Source organism: Oryctolagus cuniculus, chromosome 11 (genome assembly GCF_964237555.1).
Source record: "Oryctolagus cuniculus chromosome 11, mOryCun1.1, whole genome shotgun sequence".
Classification (NCBI taxonomy): Eukaryota; Metazoa; Chordata; class Mammalia; order Lagomorpha; family Leporidae; genus Oryctolagus; species Oryctolagus cuniculus.
Window position 1 is genome coordinate 65,510,414 of NC_091442.1, and position 20,494 is coordinate 65,530,907.

General features: G+C 40.0%; 1 long non-coding RNA gene across 1 annotated transcript in view; it reads left to right on the forward strand.

Annotated features, from left to right (window-relative positions):
• Positions 1-420: 420 nt before the first annotated feature.
• Positions 421-20,494, forward strand: part of LOC103348310 (uncharacterized) — a 405,787-nt gene continuing 385,713 nt past the window's right edge. Inside the window, exons 1-2 of the long non-coding RNA XR_011380138.1 lie at positions 421-502; positions 14,677-14,813. This is a non-coding gene — a long non-coding RNA (uncharacterized lncRNA). The remainder of the gene's footprint in view (positions 503-14,676; positions 14,814-20,494) is intronic.

Below are 20,494 nucleotides of genomic sequence, written 5' to 3' on the forward strand. Positions count from 1 at the left end.
TCACGCAGCTCCATTGGACAGTACTTCTCTCAAGCCGCTCTTGAATAAGTCCTCGGATCCTGAGATGAGACTGCCCCCATTCATTTTTGACTCCACTTTCTCTAATGATAGTTCCTCTGTATTTTCTGTCTCTAAGTTACTATTGTACTTCTCAAGATCCAAAAAATTTGCAGTATCTCCTTTTTCAAGTGCAGCCTGGATCGGAAATGTCAAATACGTGGGAACTGTGATTCCACTCCTCTTCCTATGCTCAAGATGATATGGTAAAGATTAGATAGATAATTTTATAATTAATAAGCTGGAAGCTACACCTCCTTAGCTCTGTGTTGCTTTGCTCCTTTACCTGTCACTCAGGAGACCCTTCCCCCGGAAGTACCGCCTCTTATCTGGGACCTGGGCGTGGTGCCACGTAAACACTTCCGTTTTTTTCTACGTGTATTGAAAAACTAGGAAGAGCAGAATCCCGCCTTCTCCTCCAGGTGGCCTCCAGGAGGAATGGAGGGTATGATAATTCCACTTCTTTGGCCCCATTCTCCCCCAAATAGAGCCCTAATGGGCCTGTGTCTTTTTCTCACTTTGTAAATAAGTTTATCACACTGCATGCTGTGTTTGAGCCTTAGGCAAGAACCTGGAGGATTAATTTAGGCCCATACTCAGCTCATAACATTTGGCGCAGCCAGCCAGGAGACAAAATTCACTTTCAAACACAGCAGTGTGATTTGCTAAACAAACGCGCAGGGGTTTTTACCTCAACAAACGTGCAATTCCTTTTTTCTCCGGAAACGCAGCTGAGGCGGTTTTCAGCTTTCGGAAGCCTTAGAGATCAAGCGGTTGCGGGTTCGATTTGGGGTTTGGTTGTTTTTTTTTTTTTTTTTTTTTTTTTTTTTTTTTTTATTTTTTTTATTTTTGACAGGCAGAGTGGACAGTGAGAGAGAGAGACAGAGAGAGAAAGGTCTTCCTTTTGCCGTTGGTTCACCCTCCAATGGCCGCCGCTGCAGCCGGCGCACCGCGCTGATCCGATGGCAGGAGCCAGGATCCAGGTGCTTTTCCTGGTCTCCCATGGGGTGCAGGGCCCAAGCACCTGGGCCATCCTCCACTGCACTCCCTGGCCATAGCAGAGAGCTGGCCTGGAAGAGGGGCAACCGGGACAGAATCCGGCGCCCCGACCGGGACTAGAACCCGGTGTGCCGGCGCCGCAAGGTGGAGGATTAGCCTATTGAGCCACGGCGCCGGCTGGGGTTTGGTTTTGATTTTGGTTTTGGTTTCAGAAGCAGCAGAGCACTTTCCTGCCTTGGAAATGGAAGTCTGTAAAGCTAAGATGCAAATGTTAACGTATTTTATGTTCGTAATCTAGGTGGCTTTGGGTGGGCAAAAGCCAACACAACATGCTAGGGTTAATGGAAGTAGGGAGAACAGGCGAGAAGAAAAGGGGCCAGTTTACAAGTGTTTGCTGATAGTTAAATTCTTTTTTTGTTTAAACTTCCACGGTTTTTTAAAATTTTAATCATATGTATTTTATTTAAGTTATACAAGTTTCATATATTTCCTTTATACCGTTATAGGAACATAGTGGAACTTCCCCCACACTACCTGCCACCCATGCCCCAACCCTTCTTCCCCCTTCCTCTCATGTTCCCACTCTTAATTTTTACAATAACCTTTTTCTAGTACACTTAATGCTCATATAGTTAACACGTCTATAAGTGAAAGATTTCAACAAATAGTATGAAGAAGAAAAAAAGGCAAAACAAAATACTGTTCCTCAACAAGAAAGAAGGGCTATAAACCATTATTGATTCTCGAAGTATCTATTTCACTTTAATACATTATATTTCAGGGATTCTATCCATTACCTCTGATCAGGGGAAAATATAATATCTGTCTTTTTGGGACTGGATTAGTTCAGTAAGCATAATGGTTTCCAGTTTCAACTATCTTACTGCAAAAGACAGGATTTAATTTATTTTTTTACAGCTAAGTAGTACTCCATAGTGTATATATACCATAATTTCTTTATCCTGATATTTAAATTCTTTCAAGATGTTTGTGATGTATTTTTTCATTTTTGACAGAGTGGACAGTGAGAGAAAGAGAGAGAAAGGTCTTCCTTTGCCATTGGTTCACCCTCCAATGGCCGCTGCGGCACACCGCGCTGATCTGAGGGCAGGAGCCAGGTGCTTATCCTGGTCTCCCACAGGGTGCAGGGCCCAAGCACTTGGGCTATCCTCCACTGCCCTCCCTGGCCACAGCAGAGAGCTGGCCTGGAAGAGGGGCAACCGGGACAGAGTCTGGCGCCCCGACCGGGACTAGAACCCGGTGTGCCGGAACCGCTAGGTGAAGGATTAGCTTAGTGAGCCGCGGTGCTGGCCTGTGATGTATTTTTAAGAATAATGTATGTACTTGGGAAAGCTAAAACTTAAGCCTTTCAGTCATACAGAAGGATTTCATGGTTATTGACAATGGGTTTGCCTCAGGTTTTGGTTTTAAAATCAGAAATGCTAGAGTGACTTTTCATTTGCCAGTTTTGGGTGGTACAAACTGAAAAACAAACAAACAAAAACCCAGCTCTGATGCCTAGTAACCACATGGTCTCAGGAAGTGGGAGTCCAAACATGGTGGAGGGTCCACTTCCTGAGATGAAGTGTGGGACTTCCACCCCCAAATGGCGGTTCCAGTAAAAACACATGGTTGCCAACTAGGAGGACACCATGAGGACTTCTGTTGCTACTGGAAGATGGGTCACAGACTCCACCCCAAAATGGCGGGCTTTTGGCCAGTCACGTGCTGCATGCCTGATTAGTGGAGTGATTTTGGCTTTTTTTTGTTTTAGCTTTAGACTGGTTCTCTTTGCCTCCTGGGGTTTGGTATCCCAAGCATGGTGGGCCTTCTGAGATTTCATCTTGGACCAGGCAATTTTCCCTTTGGTCTCTTGGGGTTCAGTATCTCAGGAAAGGTGATTCTTCCTAGGCTTCATCTTGAACCAGGCATTGTTTTCTTTCTGTTTTGGTGTGATAGTTTGGCTCTTTGATGGTTTATTAAAAAAAGAGAAAGAAAAAATTTGAGAGCTTTCTCAATGGGCTTAGTAAAATAATGAACCCCATTTTGTGCACAAATGGAGACTGTAAGGTGTCAAAATTATAGCTAATGCAATGTATCCAAATCACATGCTTAATAAGGTTTGTGAAGATCTTCTCAGGCTTTAAAAAGAGATTGTTTCAGCTGTATAGTTCTGCATACATTCCTATGGACTCACTTCTAAGGGTACTGTTTGAAAACTTGTCATGGGATCCTAAATTCTCATGGGCTAGATGGTAAAAGTAACATTTTAAGTGTTTAATGATCATATACATAGGATTAAGTGTTTAGTAATAATAGATAGGATTTAAAAAAGAAAATGCTCCAACATGGGAGGCAGTCCATACAGCAGACTCATAAAATGACAGTTGCTGTAAGTAACACTTAGTGGCCTCAGAATCAGCCCATAAGGCATTCTGGTCTGGCTGAAAAGCCCACAAGAGCCAGGCATGGAAAGCCAGGACACTGGTGTGAAAAGTGTCCTATATAAAGGACATCTGTGGTTGAGGTCCCAGTGGAAAGAAAGGGTCATCAAAGAAGGATGTACTCATCTCTGAAGGGAGGAGAGGACTTCCACTTTGCTCATGGCCTTGGCTGAAATACTGATGGAATTTGTGTATTCAAAAAGCTTCCATAGCATTAGCAGCCTCTGATGATCACTGATGTCATTAACTTTGTTTTAGTGTGTTATGTATAGGATATTCTTATGTCTCATAAGTTTTAGTTATGTTTAAGAGATTTGTTATTATCCTTAGGTGGTAATTTAAAGTTAATTAAGTTTCTCAAACATGGATTCTTGGTTCTGTGTCATTCTCTCTATAATACTTGCCCGCTTTAAAGTCAAATGGAGAGTACAAAATGGTTAAAGACCTCAGGGCTGTTGATAAGGCAGTTGCTCCATGCATCCTATTGTGTGCTAAACCCTTGCCTAAGGGATACTTTCTTCTGCATCCCATTGAACCCAGAATCCAAGAAAACAAAAATGCAGAGTTCTCCAACAAAAGCTCACATTTCTAAACTAGAGGTAGATTACCTGGGATATATTCTAACCCTAGGAAAGTGTGTTATTCAGTCAAGAAAAAGCAAAGTATTCTATGTATGGCATCACCACAGACAGAAAAAAGAATGGCTAAGGACATTGCTGGGAATGGCAGGATTCTGTAGAACATGGATTCCAGGATTTGGGTTAATAGCCAAGCCTTTGTAGGAAATTTAAAAGGTCCTGACACAGACACACTCTGCTGGACAGGGTAGCTACAAAAGACGTTCCAAAGAATTAAAGGGCTTTTAAGGGAAGTTCCAACATTAGGAATCCCTAACCTGAGTAGGCCATTCACCTTGTTTATAGCAGAGAAGCAAGGGGTTGCTCTAGGAGTACTGACTCAGAAATTGGGTCCACTTCCATGACCAGTAGCCTATTTTTCTTTTTTTTTTTTTTAAAGATTTATTTATTTATTTGAAAGTCAGAGTTACACAGAGAGAGAAGGAGAGGCAGAAAGAGATGAAGGCTTCCATCTGCTGGTTCACTCCCCAGTTGGCTGCACCCACTGGAGCTGCACTGTTCCAAAGCCAGGATCCAGGAGTTTCTTTCAAGTCTCCCACGCGGGTGTGGGGGCCCAAGGACGTAGGCCATCTTCTACTGCTTTCCTAGGCCACAGAGGAGAGCTGGATCAGAAGTTCAGCAGCCAGGACTTGAACCAGCGTCCATATGGGATGCCGGCACTGTTAGGAAACCGGCGCAGTTGTAGCCAGGTGGCTGCATGGCCCAGCTACCTGACCAGGCTCCACCCCCATCCTAATGGGATTCGCTGTTCCTGCTTCCCTGCCCACCCTCAGGCAAAGTTTTAAAAGGGCCTGTTCCTGCACACGTGTTCTCTTGGCCCTTCTATGCTGCTCTCTCTTGGTTCCTCTCTCTAGCCTCCTCCTCTGGGCTCTTGGCTTTGGCCCTTCTCTCCTGCACTCTCTTGGCCTCTCTTGGCTTCTCTCCTCTCTCTTCTCCCTCCTCTGTCTCTCTTTCACAGTCTCCTTCTCTCTTTTTCCTTTGCCGCCCCTTCACTCTGGTCTGTAGGGTGTTCCCCAATAAACCCTTTCCCTTACTCCGGTGTCCAGTGTGCTTTGCGACGGCTAACATTAAGATATAACGGGCACTGCATATGGTGGCTTTACCCGCTACGCCATAGCGCCAGCCCCCCTGTTTTTCTAAATAGCTAGATTCAGTGGCCAGACGGTGTACTGCATGCCTAAAGCCTGTTGCTGCTGTAGCACTCTTGGTGGAGGAACCTACCAAGCTGGCTTTAGGCCACACCAGGTGCAAGGGGCCTTAGAAATTAAAAGACATCAATGGCTAACAGGAGGGTATTTCACAAAATATTAGGCTCTGTTGTTGGCTTTGCCTGAGGTAACCATGTCCTGAACCCAGCAATTCTGTTGCCACCTGAGGGTATTGGAGAGTTAATTCATTCTTGTGTAGAAACTATAGAACAAGTGTATTCTAGTAGACCTGACCTATGAGATGAGCCTCTGGAGAATCCAGATGTTGAGTGGTTTACTGATGGCAGTAGTTACATGAAGGCAGGAGTTAGAAAGGCAGATTAGACCGTAGTGGGTCTTACTCAGGTAATAGATGCTCAAGCTTTGCCAGGAGACCTCAGAAATGTTGCTTCTACTATTGCCTCTTGCCCTTCTCCGGATGAGATTAGCACCCAAGACTGCCCGAAAGCTTAGCCCATATGAGATACTGTATGGAAGGTCTTTTCTCACCTCTGACATGCTGTTTGATTCAGAAATTTAAGATCAGATAAAGTATATTATCCATTTAGGCCAGGTACAGAAGGCTATGATAGAGTATGGTAATAAAGTTCTTCCAGTGCCGGATCCTAAGACTCATGAGCAGCCTGTTTCCCCAGGAGATTTAGTTTTATTAAAAACTTGAAAGGAAGGATCCCCTTCAAACCAGTTGCAGCCTAAATGGAAGGGAATCTACCAGGTGCTACTGAGCATGCCTAGCCCAGTGAAACAACAGGGGATCCCAAGCTGAGTACGTTTGTCAAGGATTAAACTTCTATCTCTCGAGTCTTCACAGGTAAACTCAAAAGATGTGTCTATGTTAAAAACCTGACAATCTGACTTACACGTCACACCAGCTTTTATCGACAGGCCTTGGAATACATATTAATAGGACAAGGAGAAACATTTGCAGTGATTGATGGAATCTGCCACCTTTAAAAATCTGTATACTCAGGCTAAATGATTTTATAGCCTATCACCACCCACTATATGAGAAATAATAAAATATATTCTTTGCATCATAAATGGCACTCCACTTGCAATTGATTTCTTCCAGTTTTGCTCTTTCTGATTGATAATAATGATGACCACAGAGGGATGTAGCCATCAGCACGGACTGAAAATTCTCCAGCTCAGGAAATGGAGTCCTTAGGTGAGGTAGGAAGGGATTTTGGGACCCCAGACCAGCAGGGTCTGCATATATAATCAGCAGGAAGTAACTATAGAAGACATTATGAGTCTACGTGATTCAGCATCCCCTTAAGAATAACAGTCAGGAGTCTCTGAGGTGGAGATGATGTGATATAGATTAGACAGATAATTTTAAATTCATGAGCTGGAAGTTCCACCTCCTCTGTGTTGCCACATTCATTTACTTGTCAGTCAGGGGACCCCTCCCCGGGAAGTATCTCCTCTTACCTGGGACATGGGGGTGATACCATGTAAACACTTCCATTTTTCTAAGCGCATGAAAAGCTAGAAAGAGTGGAAGCTCTCTCTCTCCTCCACGTTGACTCAGTATGAGCAGAACAGGGTATGAGAATTTCCTTTCTTTGGCCCCACTCCCCCCAAATAAAGCCCTAATAGGCCTGTGTATTCTTCTGACTTTGTAGATAAAGTTTGTGACACTGCATGCCGTGTTTTGTCTCTAATTAAAAGGCAAGAATCTGGAAAATTAATTCAGGCCCATACCCCGCCCATAACAAAGACACACACTGCTATTGCATCCCTGCACTTTGTCCAGTTGACCTCACACTAAACCTGTTTATTTGTCTCAACACAGCAATAAAAACCACCTTAAATTGTGTGAAAATGCCATGTGAGACAATCTGTTTGCCATAATTTGGGCCTGAATTATGCTAGATGTTGAACAGCATAAACTTGACCTGCCAAGGGGCTGGTGCTGTGGTGTAGTGGGTAAAGTCGCTATGTGTGGTGTTGGCATCCATATAGGCCATGGTTCAAGTCCTGGTTGCTCTACTCCCAATCCAGCTCCCTGCTAATATGCATGGGAAAGCACCAGAGGATGGCCCAAGTACTTGGGCCACTGCACCCACGTGGGAGACCCAGAGGAAGCTTCTAGTTTTGGATTGGTCCAGTTCTGGCTGTTGCGGCCATTTGGGGAATGAGCCAGTGGATGGGCAATCTCTGTCTCTCTCTTTAACTCTGCCTTTCAAATAAAAGAAATCATTTTTTAAAGACTTATTTATTTACTTGAAAGTCAGAGTTACACTGAGAGAAGGAGAGGCAGAGAGAGAGTCATCCATCTGCTGGTTCACTCCCCAGTTGGCTGCCACAGCTGGAGCTGCACCGATCCTAAGGCAGGGGCCAGGAGCTTCTTCCAGGTCTTCCACATGGGTTCAGGGGCCCAAAGACTTGGGCCATCTTATGCTGTTTTCCCGGTCATAGCAGAGAGCTGCATGGGAAGTGGAGCAGCCGGGACTCGAACCAGCACCTATATGGGATGCCGACACTGTAGGCAGCGGCTTTACCCAATATGCCACAGTGCCAGCTCCAAAAGAAATAAATCTTTACAAAACAAAAAAATCTTGACCTGTCAAATTTAGTCTGAGCTTTGAATTGGACATTTCAGGGTTATGCTTTATGAGTTTGTGTCAAAATATTTCATTATACCTCATAACAATGTACCTGTGTTATTTATTAATGAAGATATTTAAAAATAAAACAGTCCATTATAGCATTAAATCTCAATGCACAGCACATTAAGGACAGAGATCCTACATGAGGAGTAAGTGCACAGTGACTCCTGTTGTTGACTTTACCAATTGACACTCCTGTCTATGGCATCAGTAATCTCCCTATGCTCCAGTCATGAGTTTCCAAGGCTATGGAAGCCCCTTGAGTTCTCCGACTCTTATCTTGTTTAGACAAGGTCATAGTCAGAGTGGAGGTTCTCTCCTCCCTTCAGAGAAAGGTACCTCCTTCTTTGAAGACCTGTTCTTTCCACTGAGATCTCACTCACAGAGATCTTTTGCCAGAGTGTCTTGGCTTTCCATGCCTGAAATACTCTCATGGGCTTTTCAGCCAGATCCGAGTGCCTTTAGGGCTGATTCTGAGGCCAGAGTGCTATTTAGGGCATCTGCCATTCTATGAGTCTGCTGAGTATCTCACTTCCCATGTTGGATCACTCTCCCCTTTATTTATTCTATCGGTTAGTGTTAGCAGGTACTAGACTTGCTTATGTGCTCCCTTTGACTCTTAGTCCTTTCATTATGATCAATTGCGAACTGAAATTGATCACTTGGACTAGTGAGATGGCATTGGTACATGCCACCTTGATGGGATTAAATTGGAATCCCCTGGTATGTTTCTAACTCTACCATTTGGGGCAAGTCAGCTTGAGCATGTCCCAAATTATATATCTCTTCCCTCTCTTATTCCTACTCTTATGTTTAACAGGGATCACAATTCAGTTAAATTTCAACACTTAAGAATAACTGTGTATTAATTACAGAATTAAATCAGTCATATTAAGTAGAACAGACAAAAAAACTACTAAGAGGGATAATGTATTAAGTTGTTCATTAACAGTCAGGGCTATGCTGATCAAGTCACCGTTTCCCATAGTGTCCCTTTCACTTCAACAAGTTTCCTTTTTGGTGTTCAGTCAGTTGTCACCGATCAGGGAGAACATATGGTATTTGTCCCTTTGGGACTGGCTTATTTCACTCAGCATGATGTGTTCCAGATTCCTCCATTTTGTTGCAAATGACTGGATTTCGTTGTTTCTTACTGCAGTATAGTATTCTAAAGAGTACATATCCCATAATTTCTTTATCCAGTCTACCGTTGATGGGCATTTAGGTTGGTTCCAGGTCTTAGCTATTGTGAATTGTGCTGCAATAAACATTAGGCTGCAGACCGCTTTTTTGTTTGCCAATTTAAATTCCTTTGGGTAAATTCCAAGGAGTGGGATGGCTGGGTCGAACGGTAGGGTTATCTGTGCACTTACTCCTCATGTAGGATCTCTGTCCTTAATGTGCTGTGCATTGAGATTTAATGCTATAATGAGTACTCAAATAATATATTTCACTTTGTGTTTCTATGGGGGTGCAAACTGTTGAAATCTTTACTTAATGCATACTAAACTGATCCTCTGTAAAAAAAAAAAAAAAAAAAGAAAAGAAAAGAAACTATCAACTCCCAACTTGACTCTCACTGGGATTAAACATGACAATAGGTCTGATCTGATTTCATCATCATTTAAAAAAATCATCTATTATTTTTCACTTTATGTTTCTGTGTGGGAGCAAACTGTTGAAAGCCTTACTTAATGTATACTAAGCTGATCTTCTGTATATTAAGATAATCGAAAATGAATCTTGATGTGAATGGAAGGGGAGAGGGAGTGGGAAAGGGGAGGGTTGTGGGTGGGAGGGACGGTATGGGGGGTAAGCCATTGTAATCCATAAATCGTACTTTGGAAATTTATATTCATTATATAAAAGTTAAAAATAAATAAAAAAAAAAAAAAATAAAAAAAAAAAATAAAAAAAATAAAACAGTCTATAAAAATCAATTGGTCTGACTCGATGAAGTATTTCTACTTAGGTTTAAATCCACCTTCTAGCAGCATGTGCAGGGTATCAGATATTTTCTTCTTGGCTGGTATGTGAGAATAGCCATACAGGTTTCCAGCTCACAGACTAGTACCTGTTACTCTTGGATATTCATAGATTTCCTGATCCATTATGTATAATTTATCTCATTTTTATAGCTGTCCCATTTGAGCAAATAGTGTGTTGTTGGGTTTCTGGTACCTTTTGGGTGAACTTTAGTCTTTATTTGCTGTGTCCATTCATGGTGAATATCTTATCTGGAGAATTGAAAGTAGAGTTTTGCAGTTGAGGTGAACAGCTTTACTTGGAAGGATAGAAGAGAAGGTTCTCCTTTTCTATGATAATTCATTCACAAATAACTTACAAACAGAAGCTAGGAGAGCCGAGCTGTGATGAAGGACTCTCTCAAGTTACCTGTTTACTTTTGCTTCTTGAGCTGCTACACATTATACACGTAAAAAGCACACATGATCTTTATTGACTGTAAGTAGCAGGAGTTGTAATAAGCATTTTTCATTCATATCGTAAATAGTCTCACAAATCTAATGTGGAGGCTTGAAAACATTTCACAAATGAAACCATGTATCTCAGGTTAAATTGCCCAAGAACACAGAGCCAGGAGTGCCTTCTCAGGTCACTATTTCTGTTTTGCTTTCTCCCAAACCGATTGAGTTTTTTTCTTTAAAAAATAACTTTTAACCTTAAAATAGTTTTAAATTTACAAAACAAAATTGTGAAGTAGTACAAAAAGGATTTCTCATATGCCCCCATACTCAGCTTCCCAGTTAACATCCTGTGTTAGTATGATGCACCTGTCACAATCTGAAAAAGCACTGAGCTTCCCCCGTCATAGCATTTCTAGTATGTAATAGTACAATATTTTTTTCACAGTGAATGAAACATATCCAACTTCCCCTGTGTTTTAAATCCTAGCTCTTTCCACCACTCCCCCTCCTCACAAAGACAGCCCCATCAAAGTGTTTCTGATGCAGTTAATCTGTCCAGGTGGGCTGCTGTTTTTCTTACAGTGGGCAGCCAGGTGTATAGCCACAATTCTTGCCATGGCTTTCATGGAGCCCACTTGTTTCATAGTTGATGAATTTCCATGGTGACTCTTGACTCACTGAGGATCTCTTGAGATCTTATTTCCTGGGCTTTGAAAGATGCTTCCCCTTTCATCTCTTAGTAATTGTTCAGAAATCAGGACCTTTCTTATGTGCTCAGTGTTGGCAAATAAACCTGTATTACCTGCTGTGTGTGTCAGGCTTCCTCTCCTAGTTTCTCCACATTTGACAGGGACATTGTCGTGGGGGAAATAAAACCCACTATGAGCAAGGCAGCTCAAGAAACAGGCCCCACAAAATTTTATAAAATCTTACTATAACCTTTATGTTGCCTTTACAAAACTCCAGAATAAGGACTCATAGAAGGATACTCAGAATTTGATAATTAGTTTTGATAATAAAGGTATATTTTAGGATATAATAATAAAATTATAAATTAAAATGGACAGTTTTTATTTATTTTAATCAAGTAAATTAACTATATATTATTTAATTTGTAAGCTCTATGATGTGATTTGAAGGAAAATATGAACTGAGTGACAGAAGCATCTTAATCATTGTAAAAAAAAATCTGCCCAAAACTTCAACTAGAGAGTCCAAAATGACAACTAGTTTGAAATATAATTGTCACAGATAAATATAAAAACAAAGATGATATATTTAATCCCCCAAATTACTACTTTTCAAATTTGATAATTGAATGAATAAATATGTGAGATGTCTTCAAGGAGTTCATGGACATGCATATTATGAAAAAAAGATGCATGGATTTCAAAATTCTTCGCACCTGAATAAACTTATCTTTAACTCCATGCACATTTTGTATACCTTCCTATTTGAGAAGAATTATAAATTTTCACCATGTGAATATAAAAGTATTTTTTTTAAACTGTGGGTTTATGAGTTAGCTTCACATGCTATACTTTTTAGCAGGTAACTTAAAAGTCTTAAGATGAATTGCAATATTTGAAAAGTCAGTTATTTGCAACTTCTAACCACTTTTTCCTTGTATGTTAAAAAGTTAAAACATAGTATTTGATGTGAGTTTCAGAATAGTTTTGGAGTAGGGTACCATTTGCATTTTATATTGTATTAAGTCTTCTGTCACAATATTTCTTCCACATTATAAAGCCAAGTTTTATAACAAGTGAATACAATTTTTTTCTATAAAATGTTTTGACAGTGAACTATTGAAAGTAAGTAATTAGAAAAAGGAAGATTTACAGAAACTGAAGAAAGAACAAAATCAGCCTTCACTTATTATTCCTATGGTACATTATTTACTATTTCATTTTTATGACATATCTGTTTCTTGCATTGTCTCATTTAAGATGAAAATCTGTGAAGATAGTTCATCTCTTAGTCATCTTTGTTTTCTTACCTTCTAACTTAATTCCACTAAATAAACATTTTATTATTTCTTTCTTATTTTCATATAAAGTAATTTCAGAAGGAATGATTTTCTAAGAACGTGATGCTTATAATTATCAAATGCTAGAGAAGACAAAATAAGTATAGAAACATATTTGGGAGGACTTGACAATTAGGAGAATGGCCTTTTTTTTTAATCTTCTGTGTGTCTTCTGCCTGCCAATTTAAAACTATGCATTGGAATTCTTACATCAAAGTTTTTTCCTTTGTGTTTTTTAGTCTCAAACTTGACTGTACAAAAATGTAATTGTTGAGGTTTTAGGAAGCCAATAAATAATACTTTTCTCCTAGCTTATTTTCAGGAATAATTGAAAGATACTTATCAAATATGTGAAAAATAAAAAATAACTAAAAAATAAAGTATTAGTTATATGATTAATAAATCTTAGATTAGAGGATGTGGTGCAAATGTGTAACCTCAGTAGGGCTTTTATATTTCACTGTTGAACAAGAGAGACGCTTATCCAGCCATGGATACATGTGCAGAGTGGTGGGGTTCATAGAGTACCTCAACATATAACTCCTTAGCATATTGAGCATCTTTCTTTTTTTTTTTTTTTTTTGCTGTGCCATGCTCTTTATTTACATATCAGATTTAATTGCAAGTTTCAACCTCATACAGTGGTGGTGAAGATTAAATAATATTGTTTTTCAAAAATTTTATTTAAGTTATACAATTTTCATGCATTTCATATATACAAATGTATATATACATTTCATATATACATACATACATATATACATATATACATATATACATATATACATACATACATATATACAAATTTGAGACATAGTAATACTGCACCCTCCCTCCAAACCATGCTCCCAGCTTTCTTCCTCCTCCCTCTCCTATTCCCATGCTGAATTTCTACAAAGGTCAATTTTCAGTTTACTTTATGCTCATAAGTTTAATCCTACACCAAGTAAAGAGTTCAACAAATAGTATGAAGAGAAAACACTGTTCCTCAATAGTCAAGACAAGAGCTATAAGCAATCATCACATCTCAAAATGTAAATTTCACTCCTATACATTGCATTTTACATTTTAGATACTGTGTTAGTTACCATAGATCAGGGAAAACATATGGTATTTGTCTTTTGGGGATGGCTTATTTCAAGTGTAATGATTTCCAGTTGCATTTTTTTTTTTTGGCAAAAGACAGGATTTAATATCTTAAGCAGAAGGGATCTGAGAAAAGGCATATGCAGGAATGACGTCCTGGCCTTCCCCTTAAGCAGCCCATAAGACTGTCAACTGAGAGGTAGCAATCCCATACCTGTGGGGAGCAACTGAGACTAGACTAAGTTACTGGAATTAAGACTTATTCTATGCATCTGCTCTCCCACAGTATGGCGCTGAGGGAGCAAACAACCTCTACGCAGCTGCCTCATCAGTTTGACTGATAAGCTGCAGGTGCTGATCCTGCTCCTGATTGGAGGAGAGCAGCGTGCTCGGCGTGTGGGTAGCAGAGTTGGGATTGGTGGAAGAGGACTATAAAGGAGGAGAGAGACACCATGCACCGGGAACATCTAAAGGGAACACCTGAGCAGCCCCCGAGGGAGCCAGCTGGCGGTGTGCCGCTCCCCCACGGAAGTGGGGAAAGTGGCAGGGGGAACCGCCCTTCCATGGAGGTGGAAGGGATGGTAGCCAACCCGGGAAGAACCAGCAGCAAACCCGGGGAGGGCCGAGCAGACAAAAGAACAGCGCAGGGTCCTGTGTCGTTCCTCCGTGGAAGCGGGGAAAGCAGCGGGGGGGAGGGGGGGGCTGCCCATCCACGGAGGCGGGGGGCCGGCAGCTAACCTGGGCCGGCGTCGTTCCTCCGCGAGTGAGGGAATGGCAGCTAACTCGGGAAGAGCCGGGCAGACAAAAGATCAGCGCAGGGTCCAGTGTCGTTCCTCCGCGAATGGGGGAGCGACACATACCCAGGAAACAGGGACATCCCCTCTGAAGACACAGTGACACAGAGGACAATCTGAACTACAATAGGCTTTTTAACGTTTCCCCAGTTTACTGTCATTAGATCATACGTGTTTACCCTACACATTTCTCCACAGCTATTTACTTTTCCTCAACCTTACAATAAATAACACTCAAGTTTAACTGTTTCTTTGGGTCTTCATTTACTTACAAAGACTCCCACATCACATAAAACTTGCATTCAAGAACAGAGTATGCTTTTGTTTTGTTATAAGGACCTAATATGGATGAGAAAAAAATCTTTTTCTTTCCTTCTCAGGGCATTTCCAAACATACAGATCCCAGAAGGGATGAATCATTCGGCTCATGTTCCTTTTCCTTTGAGAAAGACTGAGTCAAAGGAAGGGCCAACAACCAACAACATAACCATCCCTGCATGGAAACCCAAAGCCAGAGGTATGTAGCTATCTTTACCCTAACGTACCCACATAAGTTAGCTCTAAAGTGCTGTATCTACTGAAGATGAGAAGCTTAATTGGACTAACCCCAAGTAACACAGTCAGTTCTCGTTTTGAATTTAGTTCCTTAGCTCAATGCCCCTTCATCCCGATGTGTAATCTGTGCCTTGGATTTCTCTTCTCCTTTCTTCCTGGGGTTTTCTGTTTTCTCTAAGAGCTACCGTACTTGGCTGGCACTGTGGCTTACTTGGCTAATCCTCTGCCTGTGGCACTGGCACACTGGGTTCTAGTCTGGGTTGGTGGCCAGGTTCTGTCCTGGTTCCTCCTCTTCCAGGGCAGCTCTCTGCTGTGGCCCGGGAGTGCAGTGGAGGATGGCCCAAGTGCTTGGGCCCTGCACCTGCATGGGAGACCAGGAGGAAGCAGGTGGCTCCTGGCTTCAGATCAGCGCAGTGTGCTGTCTGTAGCGGCCATTTGGGGGGTGCACCAACGGAAAGGAAGACCTTTCTCTCTGTCTCTCTGTCTCTCTCTCATTAACTCTTCCTGTCAAAAAAAAAAAAAAAAAAGCTACCATACTTTTGTGATATCAGGGGGAGGTGACCAGTCAGGAGTTCTACTGACTTCAGCTCTTTAGCTGATTAGTGGCATGAACTCCCAGGAAAAACTGCAAGATTTAAAGGTAGGTCAAAGAGATTGCTGAATGAATTCCCTCAGTAGAGAGGTGTGGATTGTCATCATGTGTACTTTATGTTTTACTGACTGGCTTATTTGATAACCCTGAAAAGGGACATGCAGGAAACTAGTAATTCTGTAAGTGATTCTTGACAAACTATGAAATGAATTTTGTCCAACAGTAATGTAATTGATTTCTGTTCTGTAGAAAAGATAGCTCCAATAATTTGGTCCAATAGGACAATAGTAAGTCTTGTATCTGTTAGCAAATTCTTTTAAAACTTCTTGACTGCCTATATATACTACTTTTCTTCAACTTCTCCCCTGAACAGATACTAGCATCTTTATCATTCCCTCTTTAATAAGTTGGAAAAAAATTCAGCAATATGCTTTTGTTATTTGAAGGAGTGTCATGATTTTACCTTCACATAGTTTATCCTTTAACAGCCTTATGAGTGGTCTAGGGAATCCACCTGTAACATTGCTATACCATTTGCTGAGGTTCATAGCTATTCTAGCTAGTTGTTCTATCAAAAGCAAAGCATAGCGATGATTCCCAGGTTGTGATAATAAAGGAACTCTCATTGTTCTCCCTGGCCTGTATCTGTCCTCTCTTACTGACACTTAGGCTTACTGTCCTCCCTAGCATCCACTTAGGTTTACTCAGATGCAACAGCTGTTCCCAGCTTGACTGGTTATCCTTAATCTTACTTTGGAGATTCCTACCCTTCCTCATGAAGACTGACTTCATGGTCTCCTCCTACAAGTCCTTAGCTACTTCTTTGGTCCTTGTGCACACAAGAGCATTTAAAGTCTCCCCTAGGTTCAAGCAGAGTGGGGTCAGTCTTCTCGGGGTCACAGTCAGGTGACTGTTGCCTATATATATTGCAATGCAGTGTAAACTCTGTTGCTTCCTATATGGGTATCTTGAAGCATGCTATGAAGCCTTCCCCATCTACATTTCTAATCTAGAAATAGGAAAAAACCCTCTTTTACTTTCGAATTTCCAAATATATCTAGACATTTCTATCACCTCCTCTATTTGGTTTCAATCTTAAAACATGGAGGACATAAAGCAAAAGCCCCACACTAACACATAATTCTCCCTGATTTTTCTCTGAATCCTCTTGAAACTTCTCCCCACAGCCTGGAAACAGCCCTTATTAGGTGGGAAAACTTCTTCACTTTTCTAGTACAGAATCCTTTTTCATTCTGTGATCCAAAGCATGAGAAGCTATATTCCCTACATCAGCCAGGCTTTGCTGATGTGTGGAATAGATTATAGAATATCTAAACAGCTATTACTTTTCATGACTTTCAGCATCAATATGTTCTTGGATTTTATCATATTGCTTAACTCTGCATTAAAGTTGAAAGCTAAACAATGGCTTTTTCATTCCAGGAGAGATTTTTCTCCCCCACTCTACTTGTTCCCTCCTTATTCCTTTTTCCATATACTACCAGAGCAATGACTAATTCTTTATTCACAGTAGGAAAAGAGCCACTGGGCAACTTAAGTCCTAGGAATAACCGAGGATAAAAAATGCAACGTTGGCAACATTGGACATTTTCTAGTTTTTCTACTTATATCATAATTCTACAAGACAGGGGATAGTACTAGCATATTTCATTCTAAATGTTACTTTAATTGCATTTCTCAAAACATTCTTTTGAATTTCAGGTGAAGAGTAGTGGAAAATCACTGTTAATATTGTATTAGATAAAGAAATTAATACTGTATAGAAAAAGAAAACCTCCATTCATTGTGATCCAGAGCTCTGAGAGTATCTATATTCCTATTGCAAATAATAAATTCAAGTTTTAAGAGGATAACATTTAAAAATCTAATAAACCTATCTTAAAATTTCTAACAAAGTGCATAAAAACTATAGACTCTTGCAAATTAGATTGCTTTCTTCAAGTGTTTCTTGTGAAGAACCACATATGGACTTCTATTTTTAGACTGTTTTGGCTATTCTAATGCATTTTGTTGGATAGCACAAGGCAATGGTTATCAGCTTTTCTGCACTTCCAAAGCACCAAGACACCTGATGTTCACCCATTTGTAGCAATTATTTTAGGACAGCAGTATCCTACATGGACAACAGGAAAGGGAAGAGGGTAGTATTGGTGAGGTCTATTACTTTTTCTTTTGCTATAACAGAATACCTGAAACTGGAAAGTTTATGAAAAACAGAAATTTTATTTTTTGGTCTCCTGGAGGCTGGGAGCACAGAATCAGCATCTGCTCACCTTCTGCTGACGAAGGGCAAGTGGTACTGGTGGAAAAGTCAGAACACAAGAGTCGGTTCACTTGCTAACAAGGTGACTTAGTCCCTTCTGGATGCCCTTGATCTCTCTTTACAACCCAATCTCTTCTTAAAATCTTGCCCCCCAATAGCACCACAATTTCAACATGAATTCCAATTTCATGTTGAAAGGCATTCCAATTTCAACATGAGTTTTGAGAGGAGGATAAACCACATTCAAACCATAGCAGATCTTATATCGTCTGAAAACTCTGAAATATTTCTGAAATTTCTTCCCCACAATTCCACCACAGAAGGAGTCCAATCTCCCAGGATGTACAAGTGCAGAGGAGTTTTTTCAACCCTCATCTTGTGCATGTAGTGCTGTACTCAGAAACAAAACATTGGAAGCGATAGATTTTTTAAAACAATTAATTTGTAATTAAAACAATCCAACATAGAAAAAATCCTCTATTTCCCCTTATATTTGAAATTCTCAACAAAGTCTTTTCTGTGGTATTTAAATTATCATCCAACATTAACAGAGTTATTTGATTTGGGACATTTTATAAATCTGAAGCATACAAACAAAAATAAAGATAATGTGTGTTAACCTACTGCTATTCATTTGTGTTTACCATTTCTCCTCTTCATCTCCTCTTTCTATTCACTCCAGTTCCTACAGCTAGTGTATTATGGAGGTGTCACTCTGGCTTAAGACTCTGCCTCAATAAAATGTATTTAATTCTTTTTGTAAGCAAGAAAATGCCTTAGGGGCCAGATGGCTAATGTATACGTAAGATAGACTCGTATATGCAACAGTATAAAGTGGGAGAAATTGTATTTATATTAGTAAATTCACATATTCTTTAAGAAAATTTAGGTTTAAATTAAAAAGTAACACCATGCTGATCAAATGAAATAAGCTTACAAGAGCACCAATTTTACTTCCATTATAGTATGCATTCAAAAGTAAAATTCTACTGACTCTGAAGTTTGCCTTTGTCAGAATAGCTATTACTTTTGGATCCCTCTTTTCCTACTGCCTCTTATGCAATTTCTTGAAATTCAGCAATATGCATTTTCTATGTTATTTTGATTCCCCTGGTCTTTGTGCTGAGAGTATTTTTATTCAATTCATTGTATCTGGAAACCTTGCAGTAGAGGACTGAAGTACGACATGAACTTTCTTAGATCATAGTTGTGTATATTCTACTGGACTATTCATCAAACCCTGGAGAGTCTTATTTCTTACTGTAATTTTATTCAAAAATTTTCTTTACCTTGTTTCAGAAATACTTAGTCAGCATTGTCTTTGAATGTCAGTCCTCAATTCATAGGAGCACTTCATGCACTTTGATTACATTTCTAATGGTTAGTCTGTAAGTGAATTGATTTGCTGCTCCATGATTTCAAGATCAGCATGACTGAAGTCCTTGTCAAGTGCTGCTCATTGCTGTTGCCTTGTCTTTCGACCTCCGGTCTCATTAGGGCACTTCACTAATTTAGGAAAGAATTTGAAGCAGTTGCTGTGAAGGAGATAGAATAATATTTTTAATTACCTTTTGAAACCAAAGAAAAAAATTTCCTTCTGTAATTTCCCCATGTGAATTTAATTTACTATGAGTTTTTCTACATAGCTGAGTAGTGTCAATTCTAGATGTTGCCTTGCATCATTGGTGAAATTTCTTAAGAAATCAAATTTTAGCTCAGATTTAGCAGTCACCTTTTTAGAACTAGCAGATATTTAAGAGATTTGAATTTTCTATAATTCCCTTCTGGGCTTAACAAATTATTTAACCAATTGCACATGATCTTATTAATCTGAGAGGACTTGTTTGAAGGCTGTTTCTTTTAAAATGCTGCTTTATTAATAATATTTATACATATTTATGGCCTACAGTGTGATATTTCAATATATGAATACAGTGTATACTGATCAAAGCAGGGTAATCAGCATTTCCCCTTTCTTTGCCTGAAATTTGTTTTCTTTATTCATACAGTACATATGAGATTATTGTGAACTATGGTCTCCCCACTGTATTATGTAATACTAGGAACTTACTCCTTTGAATTCAGTCTGATTGAACTGCCTCTATCGCCCCCAATCCTTCCCAGCCTCTAATAATCACAATTCAGTGTTCAGATTGAGATTTGTATAGCTCCTACAGATGAGGGATAATATATGGTGTTTTTCTTTCTGTGCCTGGCTTAATCAGTTTAACATGATGTTCTCTAGTTCCATCCATCTTGCTGCAAAAGACAGAATTTCATTTTTATGATGACCAAGTCATATTCCATTGTGTAAATAGGTCATATTTTATGTTAGCCATCCATGTGATGATGGACTTCTTGGTTAATTCCATGTCTTTGCTATTGTGAAGAGAACTGCACTGAACATGCAGGTATCTCTTGGAGCAGGTATTTCCTTGATACAGTGATTCCGTGTCTTTTGCATATATACCCAGTGCTAGGATTTTGCTTGATGTTATGGAAGCTACATTTCCAGTTTTTCTAGAAATCCCCTACTGTTTTCCATGGTGGATGCACTAATTTACAATCCCACAACAATATATGATAGTTCCTCTTTCTCTACATCCTAACCAGCATTTGTGACTTTATAACTTCTTTACCATAACCATTGTAACAGAGATGAGGCGATGCATCATTGTGGGGTTCATTTTCATGTCTCTGATGACTTCCCCTCTAAAATGGTTCCAGTTGTGTCATCATTACATGTAGCGTATTGCCCTCCTTGCTA